Genomic DNA, 20780 nt, shown 5'->3' with positions numbered 1-20780 from the left:
GGGGCCTAAGGTGCGGTGGTATGGGAAGCTGCCAGTTTGTGATCTTTAGGGATTACCTGGGTTGTGTTTACATTATTTTCATTGTCATTTTGTCTCTTAATCATGAAGCGCTTGTACTGCAAGGCTTCAATCTCTGCATATTTTTTTCTGTTCTTCACTCCCTCCCCTAACTAGGGATTCTAGTGTTTCCGTTTCATGGCTCAGCCGAGCCCTTTCTGCTTCATCATGCAGCTCCTGAGTTTCACCAAGATCGGCAACACTGTCACTTATGGGGGATTCAGTAGCATTCTGATACTCATTTATTTTGTCTTGAAGACAAAGTTCAGCCATACCTTGATCCTCCAATTTCTTTAGCTCCTCTCACTCAAGGTGACTGCTTATCATTGAAATAAGTGAGGTTCTGTTTTTGTCGCTAACATTCTCTAACTCTGGACCGGCAATGGTTAAAAACTCATACAGATCCACAAGGCACTCCCTGGACAACTTGCAAAAATGTCTTGCAACTTGCACCTCCAGCTGGAGTCACTCTTGCTCCAATGTGTCCATTCTTCACGTTTTGTCGCGGGTGGGGAAAGAGTTCAGTAGCAGCCTTAGCTTTAGCTCTCCTGGTCTGTCATCGTTACCTCAGAAAATGTGGGCAGGCAGCTCTCAGACCAACTGCTGTTCACTGTCCTGACTGAAGCCCCTCTTCCTTCGCCTGGATGATGGTTATTTGGGAGATGAGTCGCAATTGGGTTTACTTGTTAGCAGTAGCAGGCCCACATCATGCTCATCCCAATGGTGCCTCCAAAATTAACACCCCTGAGTAGACGACAAAAGCTTGAGTCAAGAACCAAAAGCCACCATTCAGCTCTCAAGTCAATATATTTAATGGCTGAGATGCGAGCGGTGCTCCCCCTACACGCTGCTATGTGAAAGTAATAAGGGTTAACATCATCTCAAACAATAGGAAAACAAACGCATGTCTCTGTAAGAATTTTGTAAGGTAACAAAATAAAGATTATTACATTCAACTTGTCTACTACAGAAACATCTGGTGTCAAGAAATAGATAAGGTAATGATGCTATTTGCTAACACTTTCATGCATTGTTATGCTTTAGTTAGCTATATTTCTTTCTACTTTTGCTAAGCTAATCTGTAGGGTTAGAAAATAGTGACACATTATCTACCATAATTTGTTGACATGACAATACAACTATTGAGTATACAAATTTGTTCACACAATCTGAGGCAATTATTCAACGTCAAGGAGTTTCCTAATCTAGATGAGAGCTACAATGGGTTTCGGTTGGGTTGTTACGTTTGTGGCATCCCTCCATATACATCTACTGTTTCACATGGCTAATCAGCTGGGTGTTTATAGCCTGGGTGCTACGTTTGTAGCATTACCATCTGCAGTGTTAATCACTAACTTTCATCATTACATGTGTGTTACCTGCTGGTAGCGATCAGGTAAAGTAAGTGTGGGTTAATTCCTTTAGTTTGACTGTTGCCCACACACTAACTATCCAAACAAAACAGACAACTTATGCGGTTTTGCTTACACCTTGTGGCTCAGGATTCGAAACGCGGTCCTTGATTGTAGGAACAGACCCTCCTTCCAGCTTCAGTCTGGTAGCAAATTCCTCATTGCATCGGTCCTTATTCATCCAGCTCTGACTGGAGCCTTCCTCTGCCTCCTTCTCTCTGGACGTCGTTCCTGTGGTGGGCTGTCTCAGTTCTGGTCGCTGTGGTGGGTTCTGGTTACCCAGGGCTTGGGGACCTCTTGGTTTGCCTCTGATCGTTGGAGGGGGCGCGGCTGCATTTACATGATTACTCAGCATAACTCACTCCTAATGTTTAGTACACACCCCTACGTACACACACACACACACACACACACACACACACACACACACACACACACACACACACACACACACACTAGTTGCTGTTGTGTTCATTGCTGTTCATGGTTTTTACTGTTTTTCTTCCCACAGGGCCTCAAAAGATGGTTAGGGTTCGGTCCTGCACACCATGCTCCGGTTAATGGAGCCTTTTGATGCGCAGCCAGAGGAGGATGTCCAGGAAACCGAGCCCAGCTCAGCCTCCAATGGGGCTATACGGGGGAGACCAGAGACAATCCGTCTTTTCCAACAAGTAAAGTAGTCTAGACCTTAAAGTTGTAGAACTACTCTATTAAATCAGTAGGCTAATGTTTCCCATGCTGTGCACTGAAATGTGCAGTTCTTTACTGGACAGGTGGAAATGCTAGAGGCTACCAGGTTTCTCTTCGGATGCTATAAAAAGTGACTTCACATAACAGAACCTTGAACACAACAATGCTTAACTGATGCAGATAAAAGTTTTATTTACTGTTTTCTTAATGCTTCTATTGATCTCTTAGTGTTGTTTACATTTTTAAGTGTGCAAAGTAAAGAATTGTGACTTTCAGTTAGCAGGCATGGGCTGTTATCCACATTAAAGGGGTAGTGCACCCAAAAATGTGTTTTTTGAGCTGTACACAACACAGTATTACTTAATTGTGAAAAAATCTCAAACACTGTTGATAAAATCATTAATTATTTAGTTTATTTTAAAAACGGGATTTTGTGGCTCATAATGGCTCATAGCGCTCTCTACAGGGTAAAACCAGGCTGTGTTTTCCATGACATAGAGAGGTTATTTACTTCAAAAGAAATTTTGAAAAACCCCACAGCCCTTCCTTCCAGATGCAGGTAGGCAGATCCTTGCCTTTCAGGAATAGAAAACTACGCCCACTAACACATATGAAGGGATGTGAACTTAACTGGTGTAGATCTGTTAGTTTCAGACTTCTTTCACAGAGTTTCTGACGAAATATTTTTTTGTGCTTTTGAGGGGTGTAAAAGTAACACCGGACTTTATTCTTTACCTGCTGATCCTCATCTGGTGACAGACAGCAGCTCAAATCGTAGCAGCAGCAACTCCCAGCAGCAACTTCCTGCAGCTGCCACAACCTGCTGCAAGTCTTCACAACTTTCCAGAGCTGTTGGAGCTGCTGACAGCATAACAGCGCTAACGGCTCAGACTGAAACGTTAAGGACCACCTGGTTCATGTGTAGCTGAGGAGATTCAGGAGGGGAAAGTCTTCCACCCCAAAGACGGTCTGTGTCGTAGCTGCTTTGTGAATCTCACTTAGCATCTTGCCATTGAGCTGAGCTGCTGTCTATCAATAATGTCTGCCTGTGTATCCCGACCCGCGCACTCTCCGCCCCCTGATCACCCCACACCTCCCACCCCAATCCTTGCAGTTTCTGACATTTTTTAAATTTGGCAGTGGGTGGAATTACGCAAAAAGTAGGGGGTGGATTTAAATATAGAAACGAATAAAACCAATAAAACATTAATCAAGGGCATATAGAGGCTGCTTATTTTCTGAGTTATTTATTTCTTTTACATCATTTCATCTTCCCAGCATGCCTCAAATATGAGAACCTCACAAACAAGTTACAAACATCTATTAAGATTTATAAGAATATTTTTGGTCAACCTCAAAACTTAAAATGAAAATTTTAGAGAAAACGCATCTAAGTCAGTGTCATAAAAACATAACTGCCATGCATCGGGTATCATCAAATCTGAGTGGAATCAGGAAAATTAGCCTGAATCTGAACAAAGTTAAAGTACAAATTTAAGATGTACTGACATCTGTTTACTGCCATCAGTACCAACTGCTCAGTGTTTTTCTCTTCCAGAGTAGGCCTGCAGCACAATACAATATTTATAGAACCTTATGTTCTCCTTGTGTTGCCTTGCTCAAGGGCAGAGGCGGACATGGTTTGATGTGTAGCAGGATAGCAGGAGCCTCTAACTAATGATCTGGGGATCTCAGGATCTTTCTCTGCTCGCAGACTGAAGCAGCCAAACACAAATTAGGAGAATCACCAGTTAACTAATGTGGCTGTATCATCTGAGGACAGCAGCAGGAGGCTCGCAAGAAAGAAGAGCATCAAGAAGTAAATATACAAGGAGAAAGAAACTGAACGCAAGTTGTCTCAAGAAGGGATTTAAAAGAGGTATCAGAGCCTGGCTGTCTGAGATTATTACACAGGGAGGTGGAAAGAAAAAGGGCCCAATCACCTTCTCAACAGCACAGCTCATTTCCATTCTTGGACTAAACAACAGGATTTACTAAGTATACTTATCCTGACACTGAAGCCTGTCCAGCCTGGAACGGAGCTGCATCACAGTCAGTCACAAATGAGAGCAAAAGTAATTGAGCTTGATTAACCTGGCCCTTTGGCACATCATTCCACTGATAGATGGATCAGACAGGGGAGAGCAGGAAGCACATAAAGCAAGGTCGGTCTTACCATGTGACTCTCTCATTTGCAATGTTTTTGTTTCCACCTGCCTGGGCTCAGTGATCACAGTGTCAGCTGTGGGAATGAGGGGCAGATATTTTACCTTCTGCTATTGACCATCTGCATGACAGCTGTATTGGAAATGCAAATTAATAACAGGAAAGATTAGATCAGTATGGGTATGCTAAGAGAGCTGCCGCGTCAGTCTTTCTATTGTGGCTATTCCGGGTGATCTAAGATGAATATACACATTTATTTTCAGTGTATTTTTTAAGATCATTCATTCATTCAATCATTATCTGTACTGCTTTATCCATTACGGGAAGCTGGAGCCTATCCCAGCACAGGGACTGCTCAGATAGGGACAAACAACCATTCACACACTCACTCCTAGGGAGAATTTAGAGTGACCAATTAACCTAACATGCATGTCTTTGGATGGTGGGAGGAAGCCGGAGTACCTGGAGAGAACCCAAGCATACGGGGAGAACATGCAAACTCCCAGGCTTGAACCAGAGACCTTCTTGCTGTGAGGCTGCGGTGCCAACCACCACATCACCGTGTTAAAAATGTGTCATATCCTCCAAGTTGATATGCAGAAGATTTCTAAATTCAGGAAAGCTGCCTCTGAAATCACATGAGCCCCACCTGGTTTACTCATGCGCAGACACTATATCCACCACAGAAACGAAAGGAATTAGTAAAGACATGCTTACTTTTTCCTGCTGATCCAATCCTGGTTTTAAACCACACCTCTCGATCAGATTGAAAATTCTTTTCCATGGAGGCCCATCAGATCAGCTGCTTACATGGGGCATTTTTATTCTCATTGGACATTTGATCAGGTAAAAGTGCTCCAAGTAAACACGGCTACAGTTGTATGAATGTTTGCTGGTGGCTGGCGAAGCGGTTGGTGCAGATGGGGTGCCACGTTTCTGTTAGTCTGCACCAGAGAAGCTGTAGGTACACATAGAAATGATCTCCTCCAGATGTTAATATGGAGGGAAAGAAAAATGGATTGAATGTAAAGAGCTTTGGATGCCTTGAAAAATGCTAAATGATTAAAATATTTCTTCTTTAAATTTTTATTTATTTATTTGTTAATTTTTTATTATCATTATTACTATTGCTATTATTAGTTGTGTTTTTTATGTGTCCTACATTTATTTAAATATTAATATATGTTATTTTTAGAACTGTCAAAAACATTGCTTTAATGACAGTAGCTAATATATGTAATTAATTGTGGAATATTTTAACACAATTAACAAATGTCGTGATTTAGCATCATTAAACATTAAAAATGTTTAATAAAAATATAAATCTTAATAATAGAAATGATTAATTATTAATCAAACTATTGATTATACCTTGGGCACTACCACACTGTAGCTGTAATACTGATCTAGTGGCCGTGTGGATACCGTTAGAGTACTAAATTAATTAATTTAATAAGTTAATTAATTCAAGCTATCAAATCAGTCAATCAGTCTCAGGACGCTAATAATGTGAATTCTTAATTTGAAAGGACCCATAACATGATTTAAAGGTGGAATTCACAATATTCAGACCAGTTTAGAATAAATATGAAATATTAATCACTAGTCTAATCATGCATAAATGTCAAAGGAAAATATTTACAAAGGTTCGAATGGGAAAATGATTCCAACATTGTGAAATGCAAATATGATGTTCAAACCAGAATTTAATTTAAGGCCATGCAATGTGTCAAAATGAATAAAATGTGTGTGCAAGAAATGAAACTAAAGTTAATTAACCTGTGGTGTTAATTAAACTAATATTTAAGAAAACTGAGAAAGAATCTCTGAACCCTAAAAAGAAAAGAGAAATAGTCTCATCTGTTTAAAGCTGGAAGCAGAATTATTTCACTAAAACCAATCTGGACAACACACCAACCATTCCTGGGCAGACAAGCAGATAATTGATCTGAGCAGGACTTGTCTGGTTCGGTTTGGATCGAGCCGACTTAAGACCATTGTGGTGACTCTCCCGAGCAAATTAGGAAGCTGGTACAGGTGGTTTGGATCCCAACGACTCCCCAAGAAGAGCAGAAGATTTGTCACCTGGTGCTCCAAAGTTTGGATCAGGACGTTCTGCTGATGTGGTCTTGTCCCGCGATTCGGTTGGATCTGTGGTGTCACAGATGGCAGGATATGGAATAGTTTGCGGTTGTACGGCAAACTCCCAAAAGAGTCCATCTTTGGATCGGTCCAAAAAGAAAAACTCTGTAAACTGGTTCTGAAGCGTGGCAAGTCTGATTTAACCAGTTCAAAAACAGGATCACAAAAAGGGAATCAGAAGATAAAAACATGAACTAAAAACTGGAAAATGCATAAACTAAACAGAGTTAATCAGTCCAAAAAGAGTAAAATCGGTCATGCATGCTAAGGAGGCAGGTGCAATCTTAATCTGTCTGGTGATGTGCTTTACATCATGGCAACTTAATTCTCCGGCCATATCTCTGCATCTCTCTCTGGAGAGACTTCTGTAAGCGGCTCTGCTCAGAAAAAGCATCAATGACAGTATCCACTACTAGGGGGAGTGTTTTTTTCCCTTCGTGAGGTCAGAAGGGAAAGATCTTAGACTCACCCATTTGAGCACACATTTGCTAAAAAGTTGAGCGAGCAAGTGAGAGAGGGAACAAAATTTTCTAATTTTTTGGCCTCATACACAGGCTATGAGGACACTGTTAGAAAACCTTTGGAAAGTGAATTTTGCATAATATAGGACCTTTAACTTCAGCGGTCACATCTGCTGGTTTTATGACAGACATTATCACCACCTCCCAGTTGGTGAGATGATGATGTATAAATTCTGAATAGAGATTTAGAACAACATATAGAAGTACATTACATGCTGCATTTACTGACCCTTGGACGTTTATCCAAGGGAAGGTCAGTTGACAGTAAATATTTGTATCATCGGCTCTTTCTCTTGATACGATATAGTAAAATGGGCAGATTACAGGTTAATTAATCATAATCATAATTCAGGCTGATTACTTTTAAAGCTGTGATTAATCATGACTAATCATTAATAATTAATTTGCAAGCTGTGATTAATTTGATTAAAATAAATAAATAAAATAATTTGACAGCCCTAATTGTTTTTTGTCTGTTATTCAGTTATGCTGTTTTTCTCCACCCCATTACAGTTAACTGTTTACACCATCCAACCATATTTTTTTTCTTTAATTTTACACATCACCTACTTTGTTGAAATTTTACTTCAATCACATGTGAGGACCATACCATTACTTGAAAGTTGGGGCGGTTCACAAAGTAAGTGAGAAAGATGGAGGAGGAGGATTTAAATGTAAACACGTTGATTAAATGATCAGAGACCAAAAAGCTGAGAGCAGAACTTGTAAAAAATGTGTCTTAATCTTCAGACTTTGGCATTTATTAGGTTTTTCTGCTGAGCTTTTGTGTGCAGTTGTTTTTTTAAAGGTTTGATTAATTTCTTAAACAATAGTAACTTGTGTTTGCAACAAAGAACATAAAACTCTGACTTTTTCTAGAAACACTGAATAAAAAATGCTTACCAACACACACATATGTGTGCTAAATTAAGCTGAAATAGCGTGTGGAGGTGGAGGTTCACCAGACCCAAGCCCACCTCTGTGACCACTAGGCTACCACTCCCCCTATGAATGAAATGAAGATTGATCAGTAGAAGTCAACGAATCAGAGGCCACACTGCTTATGGTTTTGTGTGGGAAGAGATTTCACTGATCCAACTAATTATCCAAAAACAGGAAAACATCATTAAAGTGCAATTCCATTAGAGCTCCTCGTTCCAACAGCTTTCATTAGCAGACATGAGTGGGAAAGAGGAGACTCTGGAGAGTCTTCAGCTCATGTCCACACCTTCTAAAAATAGGTCTGAGAATGTTGTGGTGAATGCAGATGAACTTTCTATACAGAACACAAACCATTACTAGGGAAGCCAAAAGCGGCCGGGCTCAGCTATTTTTCTTTTTTCAATCATTACCTCGAGATAACAAGTTAATTTATCTTGCTTGTTTTCTCCAGATACTGAGATGATTAAGGTTGGCTCAAAAGTTAGTGATTACTGTGTTACACCTGATTTCATTGATCAAAACAGCCTCCATGACAGCTGGGGGAGGGGCTAACATTGTGGTCTTTTAGTCTAATTTTGTGAATGAGTGGTTGGTAAAAAAATAGTCAGACAAGTCACAATGTCAGTGGTTGTCAGACTTCATAGAAGTAAAATCGGTAGCATTGATCAGTGATCCCAGTACAGAACAGCTCTGCTACGAAATTTTTCACATTCCAAGGGGGGTAGGCAAAATTTTGTGAGTTTTCGAGCATGTTCAGGCCCCCAAAACTGCAATTATATTGTCTGAATAATAATAATAATAATAATAATAATAATAATAATAATAATAATAATAATAATAATAATAATAAACGATTTCATTTCAATAGGCCTTCGCACCGCCTTCGGTGCTCGGGCCTAAATATCTCTTAGTGTATAAACCCGGCAACTGTGTCAGCATGCAGAGGTTGAGGGATGAAGAGTTATCAGAGATGAGGAGTGGTGAGTGTGATTGTGCAAATGTGACCACGCCTCTACAGAGCTAAGAGACAGACTAGGGCAGCAATTCCGGAGCACAAACCCAAGCCATCCCAACATGAAGATGACCCTGGACCCTCCCAGAGAGTGGCAGAGGAGAGCCCCGGCCAGAGCCCCCCGCTGTTACTGGGCACAGACCCCGGTGGGCCAAGATCGGCAGCCGCCGACCACACCAGGCACCGGCCATCCAGGGCGCGAGGGCCCAGGGCCCCAAGAGCCCAGATGCAACCCCAGATGTGTTTTTTCTCTGTGGGGCAGAACGGGTTGCTCCAATGTGCTTGATAAAGTGCTGTATAAAGATGAATTGATCTAAATGAGTGAAGATCTGAGATTACCTGCTTTGTGACTGATAAGCCATGAGTAGTGAAATACTTTGGTAAATTCACGCTGTATGGGACTCATTTGGGTGCTGAGACGTCCTCTTGAGGGACTTTGAAAAGGTCAGGCAGGATCAAGGCTCCCTCAGCAGGCAAACTGCTTTTGTCTGGTTGACTTATATCTCATCAGACTTTTATCACCTGATCCATCTACTTGACCTTTAGTGGAGTCTTTAAAACTATTTCTTTCAACAGATTTTGCGCCGAGCCCCAATGTATCCCCGAGGACACAGAGAGGCATTTCTGAATGCTCCGCTTTGTTCTGCCTGGAAAAGCTTTTCTTACAAGTCCCATTCAGCTGGAGATCAGTGCAGAGGACAGACCCTGACAGTAACACAGGAATAAATAGCATTATCAAAGCTATTGATGGTAAAAGGAATCTTCCAGGGTATGATTCATTACTTGAAGAGCATATTGCAGAGAAACAAAAAAAAAAAGTGGAAACAAGTCTGTGCTTCTCAAAAACAACCCACAAAAAACAAACAAAAAAAAAAAAAAAATCACAAGCTGCACATTTCCTAACAGATGTTTATTTCTCACAAAAAGCACAAAGCATATTAAAGGATATACACTCACCGTCCACTTCATCAGGTCCACCCGTTCACCCGCTGTTAAATATATAATCAGCCAATCACATGCAGGTAATCAACGCATTGTGTTGTGGGTTGTTGTTTTTTATGTCAGAGGTCAGAGGAGAATGGGGGGGTTCTTGGCCCACTTTGGACCCCTTTCTAGAACATGACAATGAGTCCACTGGACTCCAACGGCCTCCACAGCCACCAGATCTCAGTCCAGTAGAGCAGCTTTGGGATGTGGTGGAACGGGAGATTCTCATCATGGATGCAGCCGACAAACCTGCAGCAACTGTGTGATGCTGTCATGTCAATATGGAGAAAACCTCTGAGGAAGGTTTCCACCACCTGCTTCCACCTATCACAACAGGAATTAAAAGGGGGGTCCGACCCGGTACTACAAGACGGACCCGGTGAAGAGGACACACCGGTACTAGAAGGTGGACCCGATAAAGAGGACGACCTGATACTAGAAGGTGGACCTGATGAAGAGGACGACTCGGTACCAGAAGGTGGACCTGATGAAGAGGACGACCCGGTACTAGAAGGTGGACCTGATGAAGAGGACTACCCGGTACTAGAAGGTGGACCTGATGAAGAGGACGATTGGTGGACCTGATGAAGAGGACTACCCGGTACTAGAAGGTGGACCTGATGAAGAGGACTACCCGGTACTAGAAGGTGGACCTGATGAGGAGGACGACTCGGTACCAGAAGGTGGACCTGATGAAGAGGACTACCCGGTACTAGAAGGTGGACCTGATGAAGAGGACTACCCGGTACTAGAAGGTGGACCTGATGAGGAGGACGACTCGGTACCAGAAGGTGGACCTGATGAAGAGGACGACCCGGTACTAGAAGGTGGACCTGATGAAGAGGACTACCCGGTACTAGAAGGTGGACCTGATGAGGAGGACGACTCGGTACCAGAAGGTGGACCTGATGAAGAGGACGACCCGGTACTAGAAGGTGGACCTGATGAAGAGGACTACCCGGTACTAGAAGGTGGACCTGATGAAGAGGACGACCCGGTAACAGAAGGTGGACCTGATGAAGAGGACGACCCGGTACTAGAAGGTGGACCTGATGAAGAGGACTACCCGGTACTAGAAGGTGGACGTGATGAAGAGGACGACTCGGTACCAGAAGGAGGACCTGATGAAGAGGACTACCCGGTACTAGAAGGTGGACCCAATGAAGAGGATGACCCGGCACTAAAAGGTGGTTCTGATGAAGAGGATGACCCGGCACTAGAAGGTGGTTCTGATGAAGAGGACGACCCGGTAACAGAAGGTGGACCTGATGAAGAGGACGACCCGGTACTAGAAGGTGGTCCTGATGAAGAGGACGACCCGGCACTAGAAGGTGGTTCTGATGAAGAGGATGACCCGGCACTAGAAGGTGGTTCTGATGAAGAGGATGACCCGGCACTAGAAGGTGGTTCTGATGAAGAGGACGACCCGGTAACAGAAGGTGGACCTGATGAAGAGGACGACCCGGCACTAGAAGGTGGTTCTGATGAAGAGGATGACCCGGCACTAGAAGGTGGTTCTGATGAAGAAGATGACCCGGTACTAGAAGGTGGACCTGATGAAGAGGACGACCCGGTACTAGAAGGTGGTTCTGATGAAGAGGATGACCCGGTACAAGAAGGTGGTTCTGATGAAGAGGACGACCCGGTACCAGAAGGTGGACCTGATGAAGAGGACGACCCGGTACTAGAAGGCGGACCTGATGAAGAGGACGACCCGATAACAGAAGGTGGACCTGATGAAGAGGACGACCCGGTACTAGAAGGCGGACCTGATGAAGAGGACGACCCGATAACAGAAGGTGGACCTGATGAAGAGGATGACCCGGCACTAAAAGGTGGTTCTGATGAAGAGGACGACCCGGTACTAGAAGGTGGTTCTGATGAAGCGGACGACCCGGTACTAGAAGGTGGTTCTGATGAAGAGGACGACCCGGTACTAGAAGCTGGTTCTGATGAAGAGGACGACCCGGTACTAAAAGGTGGTTCTGATGAAGAGGACTGCAGCTTGTGAAAACAGAAAAATAGCAAATGCTTATAAAGAGATATTTTCTTCTCTCAGGGCTTAAAGTAAAAAAAAATCCTGAGCCTGAACTTTTTTCGGGGAGTGGAGGTGTAGTGGATCTGACACATACACACTACAGGCAAACAACTTTTGACATTGTGCTTGGCAGGGCATGAGATGACCTACAGTTTAAATGTGAATTTTAGAAAGTAAAGGTAATAATGTTATAAGGACATGTGAAACTCAATCAGGCTAATTAATTTTAATTATTCATTTAGCAATCATTTAATTTAGTAAAGGGCCATTTATACAAAAACAAACAAATAAACAAAAAAACAAAACAAAACAAACAAACAAACAAACAAACAAAAAAAACAATTACAGAGAAACAGTAAACTTTAGGTAACATTGTAATTTTAAATTGTAACATTTCCATCATTTTTGTCCTAAACAATATCAAATTAGATTATAGAAAATACAAAATAAACAAATGCAATTTAATACACTAAACTACAAGTCAGTTCAATTAACAACAGCAACAAAAAGGTTGAAGTGCTCCAAGACCGGAGTTTACTGAGAACTGAGAACTGCTAAACTGAAGCCTCCAGTGCAATCACCACCCCTCATTGACAGGTTTTTTTTTCCTGTTCTATTTCTTCTTTCTTCTTTGGTTGGGCTTTGACTCCTCTCCTTTTTAACATGGATCAGTCACCGGGGCCGCTACGTCAGCTGTGGCTGTTGCTCCCAGCAAACGACTTGTATGTTGGAGAGTGCGAACTGCTGCCGGGGTCTCCTTCGTGCCGTCATAGAACTTTTTTGCCACTAGTTGTATACACCAGCTTCTAAAAGCACAACACAGAAACAAGTAGGCCTACCTGGCTCTCTCATTTTTTTCTGATTTTGGTGAAACAACCATCGGCTTGGATGCTGCGTTCAAGACCACTCGGAGTTAACATTCACACTACAGGTTAACTCGGTGGAGAAAACGAAGTGTGGCATATTGTCACTGTTTGCTGAACATTGAAAACATGCAGCAGCAAGTTCTGCTTATTTTCAAAGATGAATACGTGTAATTTCCGACTTTAACATTGTTCATTGTTCAATTCATTTTCTATAATTCAGAGCCAATTCAGAGTCTCAACCACTATACCCATAGTTAACAGTTTCTTTTGTTTTTTTGTTTTTTTTTCTGAATCATAGTGAAAAGCCGGAGATCCGGCACGGTGCTGGAATACTTTAAGCTCTGTTCTCTGCTTTTATCCATTATGTCTCCAATCTGTGGTGAAAGTGGTCACTCCTCATGTCCATCTGTGCTAGTGTTGATTGTCTGAGCTTGAGATTGTCCAAGTGGCAACAGACACCCTGCAGTTTGCACCACCAGCACATGAGAGGAGGAGGAGGGGGCTCAGACACCCTCCCTGGGGGATTGGTGCGAAGACTTCAAATCCCTGTTGTAGTGGATGAATGCAACCCATCAGCTGAGAGGAACAGAGGCAAATTCCACTGAATAAGCCTGACTTTTAATGAATCATCACCTGGCTTTGCTTGGTGTCAACATCTGGTTTACGATTATAACAGGAAGAGTCCAGGACACAAGATCAATTTTATCTGAGACTCAAAAATTCCTCCTATCAGTTACTGGTTGGACTGTACTTGGTACTTGTCTTTCCCTGTTGGAATCTGGTATCTGTTTCTAATCCCACTTCTAGTTTTTTAAAACCAGCCTCATGACAACCACACCCACTTCATTATCTGTTAGCCAAGTCTGTGGAAGTGAGAACGGAGTGTATAACACTCCAAATGCTGTTTTCTACCCCCCTCTGTGACAGCAGAGCTGTATCCTTGTGAAACATGCTGATGTCTTTATCTTAATTTCATTTTAACTTCTTTCCACTCTATTTTTCATACATTGACTTCCATGTCAGTCAGTCAAACCCGATAAATTAGTCAGAATTAATTTGTTTTAATTGAATAAGTAAATCTTCATATACATATATGTATATTGTGTAATATCAGTGAAAACAAATATACTGTACCAAGCTGAAAATTTTTAATTATTTTTCTAATTTTTCTCTTGTGTCATTGCTTTTTGTTCCCTGGTGACTTTTCTTGTTATTTAGCTTATCTTTAAACTATGCAGCTGCTTTAAGCACGTGGCTGTGGCACCGTAGGTCGTGGACATCGGCCTACAGGAAGGAAAAAAATGTGGAAAAACAGGCTCCAGTTGTCTTTTATGTCATTTGTTATGCTGCCAGCAGGAAAACAGGTTCGACTGAGTACAGGAGTCTGCAGAAGTTCATTCATTCATTTTAATCTATCCAAACGATGGACACATGGACTGTGCACGAGAACAGTCTAGACTATAGTCTAAACTAACTCTCACCTGGAATTTGATTGCAGCCTAATCTATAGTCAGGCTGGGATCTCCGAAGTCTTAACAAAGCATGCTATTAACTATTTTCTGTCCATTTGACAAATAAGCATCTCCCACTGCTCTCAGATAAAGTTTAACCTTAGCATTAACCAATCATTGCATGAGTCTAGATGTACATAGAAAGGATTAGAATATAGATTTCCTTTACAGAACCTTGCCATTTGTGGCACTTGGTAACATGTCATAAACATCCTGGACCAGGAAACTGGTGAAATTCAGAAACCAACAGCTGTTATGCAGCATATTCTCACACTTTCTCCAGGCTCCTCGTTGGCTGAACCACCATCCTGGTGACAAGGGGCCTCATGCATTAAACTGTGCATAGCAAAGCAAACTATAGGTGGTGTCTGCGGCGCAAAAAAGGAAATGCGGCGCACTTCAACTTTCAGATTTATCAAAGTGTGCACACACACACACACAGCTGAACATGTGGCTCAGTCGGTAGAGCATCCGCCTGCCATGCGGCAGATCGAAGTTCGAATCCCACAGGGGTGAACAGTAACATCTTCCAGTTGAGGCTTTAGGCAGATGCTGCAGCCCACAGTAAATCGATTTGGAAAAACAGTAATGATGCCAGAAATTTAGTCATTTGTTTTAATTTATAAAATAAATATGTACAGATACATCTGAGATTGGTAGCAGTTTATTTAGTATTAAATAAAATTTTCTCTATAGTCGCTGGGTGTTCCAGCTGGGTGGGCGGTGCTCCAGCTGGGTGGGTGGTGCAGTGGGATACAATCACCGCTATTAACCAGGTGGCCAAAGAGGTCCGGGAAATAAAGACCGTCTGGACAGAAATTAGGACAACAATAAAAGCATTGTGAAAGAATAAATAAATAAAAGGAAATCCTCCTCTTGTGTGTTTCCTCAGCTTTGCATCACTTCTAGACCTCCAGCCTCCAGTCTGGTCCCGCTCTGCTGGACTGAAGGACCAAAGCTACTTTCCACACTGATGCTACATGCTGGCAGCAGACTGGCTGGATGGATTTTATAACATGGAAGTTTTGTTTCACAGTGACAACATATTTTAGTGGTTGAGGTTTTTATTAATATAATCTCCCTTTTTTCTGAACATCCTGTTTTTTCCCCCCAAGCATGGCTCTTAGGAGAATTCAAATATTATTATATATTTATTATATATTGATTTCTGCATATAATATCTAACATGTGGTGTGAAAGGTAATAGTGGATTGTGTACAAATGTCTCACATTTCACATCATTTCCTTGATTTTTTTCTGTACCGTTGGTGTCGCAGTTTCCTTTTTTCCCATATTCTGTACATACGCCTGGGTCAGAGTTGCCGTGGAGGGAGGTAGGAACATTTTCCTGTCAAATTTGGTTTTCATAAATCCCAAAAGTTGACTATATTTGACGTACGCCGGTTTTTGTTCCTACGCCAGCTGGATAAATGAGGCTCCTGGTCTTCTACCCCTGCATGGAGCTTGTCCTGGATGAGGTGCTGCCTCTAATGGCTTCAGGATGTTTCTCAGGCCACAATGTAAAATCTAACTATTTGGCTTTACGTAAAAAATACATTCAAACTTCTTGCCTCAAATTAAGTTTATGTTAATTTGAGTGATAGAGTAGAATTAACTGAAATTGTTTTAGTTTGTCGAACTTTTACAAACTTGATCAGTTTGATTTTGCTGTAGGTTTTTTGGGGTTTTAAGTTTCACATAAATTAGAACAGATGCTTCTCAGAATGTTGGTTTTATTTTCAACACACTTGATGAGTTCAAGTCCACCTTAACTGATGGACTCAAAGTAGTTTTTGCTTTTCAGGAGGAAGCTGATGTGGGCAGGTTTCTGGTCAAACAGACGTCTGTTCTGCTGCAGCAGCTGCCTGCATAACTGGTCAGTATGGAGACCTGAACATGTTTTCCTGTCTGTTTAGCTGAGAACTGGTTCCCCCACACCAGGAGATCCGGAGCTGGAGATCAGCAGGGTGACATAGGACGACAGTTTATTTTCGATTTTTTTACATCTTTCTGAAATCAGTCAAACAAATTTTGTCATTTGAAATATTGATCAATTAAATAAGTAAAATATTAAAACAAAAAAGTAGTTTCAAAAAGTATTGTGTGATTTCAACTATTACTAATCTGCCAAAGTAAAAGTGAAACGTTTCATAAAGTGATTTATTTTTAATTTGTTGTTAATAGAAGTGAGCTGCATTGTGGGAAATCCTGCTCCCTTTTGGGGTCTTTGGAGGCCCTGTATAGATTAGCCTCGTAAAAATGAAAAATTCCAACTCTGAAACTGATGAAATTTTTTCTCTCATCACTGATTTTGCAGCTATGAAATGTTCCTTTTGTCTCTTTGTTGCCATTAATCTCGTCAGAGCTCTTTCAGTCTCATGACTTTGTGCACATTCAGCTGGTTTCCAGCTTTTTTGGTCCCTTTGTTATTTATTTAAATCTGGTTGGGTTGTGTTTGAGTTTTTTCTTTTTTACTTCTGCAGATGTTCTGTCACAGTTGAAATCTGTCTGAAGTCTGTCTACTATCTTTTAAACCCTCCTTCTGGTCTTTTAGTTTTTATGTGTCTCATTATAATCATGGCACCATGAGCATCTTCATGAGATAAATGTCAGGATTGAGCTGGTACAGTCCTCCAGCTGCTCATGTGTGAGAAGGACACTTCAGCCATTACGGACATATAGATGTGTCTGAGTCCCATCTAGACAAGATGGAGGACCCAGTTTGACCTCCCTCTCCCCTTCAGTAAGATTTCCCCCCCTCTTCCAGAGAGAGTTTGTGAAAGGGGTCACTTCCCTATCCATCTTTGAGATGACACCTAAGTCAGGCCTGATAGGAAATAAATTCAGCTCATTTACACAGAGAAGCAGAAATGGTTTCTCCGCTCCATCAGGACAGCTGGCAGGGCCATACATCTCAGAAACATTTCAGAAATCTGCAGAAATACATAAATAAGAAACCTCGTGTCCCTCCCTGAGTGGCAGGGTCATGTCTGTCAGCTCCATCTTCTCGTGCCCAACCTTCGATGAGGCCTTGACTTGTGGTCCCAGAAGACGTCCTCAGACTGACAGACACATGGGAGACAGACAGAGAGGCAGACTTGGAGAGGAACCTGTCGCTATGCAAATGCAGCGGCGACTCTCTGGCGCCACGGTGACAACACCCTCCCCACTCGGCTAAGCACACTCAGGGGAAAGCCAGCAAATTTTTCTCACTTCCACAGGCAGCCTTCATTTTCCACTCTGCTGGAAACTGGACACTGTCATCTGTTATTGAGTTACAGGCTCTGCAGAGCCTATCTCTGTACTGGAAATAGAAGGCAGCCCTTCCCTTTATGGGCAGGATTACAGTTGTCTGTGGTGGACGTCTGAGTTTCACCTGAGGAGCTCCGGCCTAATGAAAGACCTGATTCACCTTTATTTTTTATGTAAGGCTGCTCACAATGAGATCCATGGTAGTTAAATCCCTGCAGGTTTTCATAGTTTATGGTATTAAAGCATTAAAGTGATCAATGTTTCACAGGGAAACTGCAGTTATGAACATTACATTATCTATACCAAGACGTGATGCTGCCAGGCCTGCCACTTTCCACAGCCGAGGAGCAAAAGGTCCTCAGGATGGCGTGGCTCAGTGGGTAGGGTGGTTGTCTTGTAGCCTGAGGGTTGAGATCAACAGGGTGACACGGGATGCTTTTTTTTTTATTTTATTTTATAATTTATAATTAATACAAAACAAGAAGATAAAAAAAACTAAATAAGAGAGAATTTAAGATATTTTAGCTTGGATAATTGAAAAATGGACGGCAGTTTATTTTAGATTTTTTACATCTTTCTGAAATCAGTCAAAACGTTTTTGTCATTTGAAATATTGATCAATTAAATAAGTAAAATATTATTAAAACAAAAAAGTACTTTCAAAAAGTATTGTGTGAGTTCAAGTATTACTAATCTGCCAAAGTAAAAGTGAAAAGTTTCATAAAGTTTCATAAAGTGAAATATTTTTAATTTGTTGTTTTCCTGCTCCCCACCTTCACCATTCCTCTTGCACATAATTACACTGATTCAATTTAAGTATGTTCATGTTTTTTACATTTTGTCCTCCAAAGTTCAAATAGTTTAAGATTAGTATCACTAACAGGTACTAAGGCACTGGCAGTGAGCAATAAATCCTGAGTAACGTCACAGCTTTTGCCACATCACTTGTTACCAACACCAGATTCTTCACCATCATCATCAGTAGAGCGAGCTGCTGAGGATGATGAGGAGACTAACCTGTCTGTTGTCATAGTAGAGTATTTACTAGGCTGTAAACTCAGAGAATTTTAGTTCCTACATTTTCCCTATATGGTCCATCATGTGCACATTAACAATAACCTGAATAATCTCTAATCTGCATTATTACCGTGCACATATACAGAGATGAGGAAGATGGATCATCTACACCAGGGGTGAAGGGTTGCATCTAAAAGTTGCAGGATGGTAGATCTCGAGGACCGAACTTAGGCACCCCTGATCTACAGAAATGACCCAGAGAGGAGATGGGAGAAGGAGTCAGATGAAGTCAAGATCTTCATCAGCTCTGTCACATCAATGCTTTTATAGTCTGAAATATTTGTGTGTAGTTTAATGCTACATTTGACATTATTTGGGACTCTGGGAATAAAAGTTCTGCTGCAGTTTTCTATTTAATTTTATAAATAGTCTTTTTCGAAGAGTCGCATCTGACATGGTAAACAATAAAAAAGGCTGGAAAATAAACATGTTATAGGAAATTTGTGTGTGTGTGTGTGTGTGTATGTATATATATATATATATATATATGTATATATATATATATGTATATAACCTCAAGCAGCTGCAGGCGTGACTGAAAAGTAGCTGTATTAATTAAATAGTCCAACTAAACTTCATTTAGTTGATAATTGGACCTATTATTTCTGCCCAATAAAGGCACAGTTATACAGACAGGATTGTGCCTATTCTTAGTAAGTGCTTTATCAGCCAGCTGTAGACTATCGCTTTGCAGAATTAACAGCATAACAGAAGGTATTTTTTTGTTAGGCAGATATTTTCAATTTACATTCCTTCCTAAATGTATAAAAATATGTACAAATGTTATGTTATCTCACACTAGACTGATGCTTCAACTCCACATGCTTTTCAGGTTAGAACAACAGTTCACAAACTGCGTAGCAAGGCTAAATAAAACTTATCGTTTTTGCACTACTAGCAAAATATGGACAGATATGTGAAAGTACCAGTGGGCACTCGAGTTTCCGACACGGACATCTTTGCTTCCGGCCGCAGACGTGTGCTGAGTTCTTGACGGATGTTGACGTAGACTGAGTCATGGTGCGGTGGATAAATAGGATGTCACAATGGTATATGTTTATAATTCTCATCCAACCACAATTAAATTCACTCTATCTGGATGGCATGATTTAATGGGTGAAATGGGAGGAACGAGTCTATTTTAACTTGTAAGAGAAGTTAAAAGTTGTCTGAAAGATAATTACTCCAGTAAAGTTTTTTTTTTTTTACCTATGCTGTAAACAAAGTAGACACAAGGCAAAAAGCCCAGAGAAGATGCAGCATGAAAAAAGGAAGAAGAAGGAATTTTAGGGGATCCTACTGGAGTTAAATCCTGCTGAGGTACTAGAGAAGATGTTACTGTGGATAGAAAGAAATCCAGGATGGATTTGAAACAAAAAATTAAGTGATACCTGCGAGTGAATTAAAAAGAAAACTCCAGCTGCATCTGCCTTAAACATACAAATTGAGAAATGTTTTCTTATTTCAGGAAATCTTACCAAGTGTAACTATCTTCCAACGTTGACAGATTATTTCTCCGAGTTGTCGTCTAAATCTTCTAAGTTAAGTGTTTTTTCCCCTGATACTTAGACCTTTTTGTGGTGTTTAGATAATGTTAGTTTTCATTTAATAGGTTCTTCTTTTAGAAACAATCCTGGACTTTTATCAATAATTACATGAACATTTGCAGAAATAATTGATGGTGGTCATAGATGATGAATAGATGGATGCCAGCATTGTTTTCTGGTAGGAAACCGTCTCGCCTGCAGAAGGCTTCAGTAATATCCAGAGACCCAGAATGATCTGATGTCGGTGAGTTACTTTCTGCCCAGCAGGGACCCTGAGTTTTCATCCACCCTAACAAGATGATAAGACCTTTCTGTTTTTCTTGACAAGCGAAGGCATTTAGGGCAGCGAGGAGCACCTCCTGGAGTGGAGGGGAAGAAGAAATAGCATGTCAGAGCTGGGGATGAAGATTTATGGTGGTTTAAAATGTTTGTGATAAATGTGAGCAGGGTGAGAAAGGAGGACATGTGGGCTATGATTTGATCATGGTACCTACTCTGAGTGCATTCCTGTGTTTGACACCTTGGATTACAGCCCTCAGGGTCCTTAGCAAAGATGCTGG

Source organism: Melanotaenia boesemani, chromosome 22, assembly GCF_017639745.1.
Source record: "Melanotaenia boesemani isolate fMelBoe1 chromosome 22, fMelBoe1.pri, whole genome shotgun sequence".
Taxonomy (NCBI): Eukaryota; Metazoa; Chordata; class Actinopteri; order Atheriniformes; family Melanotaeniidae; genus Melanotaenia; species Melanotaenia boesemani.
The sequence above is the reverse complement of the archived record's forward strand: the minus strand, read 5'-3'. Positions refer to the sequence as shown.